The 2,638-nt window shown below is 34.1% G+C and overlaps 1 long non-coding RNA gene across 1 annotated transcript; it reads left to right on the forward strand.

Moving 5' to 3' along the window:
• Window positions 1-866: 866 nt before the first annotated feature.
• On the forward strand, window positions 867-2,155 carry LOC118487123. The gene is made up of 3 exons (XR_004880354.1): window positions 867-1,629; window positions 1,712-1,810; window positions 1,941-2,155. It is a non-coding gene; the product is annotated as an uncharacterized LOC118487123 (long non-coding RNA).
• The last annotated feature ends 483 nt before the right edge of the window (window positions 2,156-2,638 follow it).

Below are 2,638 nucleotides of genomic sequence, written 5' to 3' on the forward strand. Positions count from 1 at the left end.
CAGGTTCGAATCTGTCTTTTGTTCTTTTTATCATTTTTTTTTTGCGTTCTTTTTATAACTTTTTCCCCTTGCTTCTAAAGCTTGAGTTTTGGACTTTTGGAGGAAGAGAGGGCTTAGAGAGAGAGAGAGAGAGAGAGAGAGAGAGAGAGAGAGAGAGAGAGACCACAAGGGACATGGCCTTCGGTTGTTACAAACTCCGGCCGATCCCTGAGCAGCGGCGGAAGGTTACAACAACAATTAGGGGCGGCGAACTTACGGTGGTTTGTTAGGACTTCGTCTGATTCCATCATTGAAGGCGACGGAGACAAAGCGATCTTCATCTCCTAATTTCCGGTAATTTTGAGCCCTAAATCGCGAATTAGAAATTAACCAAATCAAAGTTCATAAATTTGTTTTTGTTGTGCTGAACAGATTTAGGGTTTATCAATGATTGAAGAATTCCTTTTGTCCTCTGTTTGCTCAAAACCAAAACCCTCAATCGACCGCTAATGCTCTTATCCCTCAACGTCAAGGTATGTGCAAATTTCAAAATGTTACTTTCTATTTCGGTTTTCATGTTAACTTTCACGTTTAGGGGTTTCTGTATGCTTGATTACATTGAATTGATGTTGTGTTTCGTTAAGGGGTTTCTGTATGCATCATTACAGTGTCTTGAAACTGTTTTATTTTTTATTTTTTACACGAACTCTTTTAGTCCTTATTTAAGTTAAAAAAAAGTAGCCTATTTTTATTTGTATCACCTCAGCAACCTTCTACCAAGCACATCCTAAATCAAATATTTTATACAATATGATATTTCATATGCTTTACAACTTGAAGTTTAGCTAACATCCAAAGTCAAACCCTTCTTTTTGTAAGACGACATCTTATAAATAAAGCTTTCTTAATTCAATATTAGGATACAAGATTTAGAGCTAAATTTTACATAGAACTTTTTGTAAGTGAAGGTGATTATTAACTGCCTATCCAATCGCTTTACAACAACTGCCGTAAGCTGTCAAGATATCATAAGTTCTCTTTTGTATACTTGGCCTTTTGGTTGCTTCTTCTATCTCTTTGAATGGTATTTAGAGGTGTTGGACTTGCTTAATTGGGACTTTTTGTTGATGTCTTATCGAGAAGGTTTTAAGAGTTGTAATGACATTGAAGAGCAAAAGGGTAGATTATCTTGGTGGTATCAAAATTCAAAACTATGGTTTTGGCCATTTGGGTTTTGTTTAGAACGGTTGGCTTCAACTATGCGTCTCAAAAGTTTTGTCAGCCCATGATCTAAAATTGTGGTTTTCATTTTGGAACTTTGAAAAAAGAAAACACCGGTAGCATTCACTTTTTGTTAGTGTTAAAGAGGTACTTTGTAAACCGTTATTATGTTCTTACAATAGGTTAATTTCATAATGATTCGGTTATTTTTATAGAACGATATGTCCTATCTTGTCTTATGTGGTATGAAATCACTTCGGATGAATCTCGACCCATTTTCCATTTAATATGTGAGTCAACGTATGTTTTGTGGCTAAGGAATCAAGACGAAAGGGTCTCAAGTCACTACATGTGTTATTCAAGTGTTCGTTGGCTCTCTTATAAAAAGTTCTAAATTCTCTTTGGAAATGAATCAACGAAAGAACAAAGGTGGTTAACAGATTTGGATTATTATTGTGTTATTTTTATTTGTAATAATAACTAATTATTTGTTTGTTAAGGACTTGACCAGGTTATCCAAAAAAAAATGTTTGATTGCATTGAAAGCAAGAAGCCCAGCCACGATGTCATGTGGGACGTTGGCACTGGGAGCACTCAGACCGTCATCTCGGTAAGTTAATGTTCCCCTTACTCGTATCAATTTACGTGTAGCCGAGATTATTTTACTTGATTTATGAATATTAAAATTATTATTAATGTTCTATTTAGTTTTGTAATGGGATCGCATTTGTTCTTCGCAGCTTCGGAGCATATACAGAAGTGTAATTTGCACAAATACAGGCAAAAATCAGCTCCAATATGCTCCAAAGCTAACTGGATGCTGTAGAAACAGTGAGCCATTTTTTTGATGAGTAATTTATAAAGTTTTTGCTTTGGCCTTTTGTTTTGTTTAGGATACGTGTGCTTCATATCACTGAATCGTGTGGGTTTGTGTGTATGTATATGTAATATTCGTTGTAAAACATTGAAGGGTTCATTTTCGGTTAAATTTTTTGTGTTGTTTGACAGGCGCCGCAACGCGGCGCAGGATAGAACCTAGTTTATTTAATTATGGATATTGAACTTGTGGTTGAAAATTAATGGCTTTCATTTCTTTTAATGAAATTTATATTTCTACATGAATTTGGCAGTTTTATTGTTTACATTTGATGTTAGTGTTTTTTTTAATGGTGCTGTATCACTTAACATATTTTTACTATAAAGTTGGTTTTTTTATTTCGTAGGTTGTTTACAATTACATAGAAGGTTTGTTATATGTTGAAGATATTAATTTCTTTAATTTTGTTTTTGTCTTTTCTTAGAGTGAGAGCTATTGATGGATGGAGTAGACCTTGGATATGGGGAGATCGATCAGCCTTTTGGTATGAGAGTTTTATAATCATGTTTTATCTTTTTTTTAGACTTATATGAGTTTTTTTAAGACTATGTTTGATTTTAG

This window comes from Helianthus annuus, chromosome 15 (genome assembly GCF_002127325.2).
Source record: "Helianthus annuus cultivar XRQ/B chromosome 15, HanXRQr2.0-SUNRISE, whole genome shotgun sequence".
Lineage (NCBI taxonomy): Eukaryota > Viridiplantae > Streptophyta > Magnoliopsida > Asterales > Asteraceae > Helianthus > Helianthus annuus.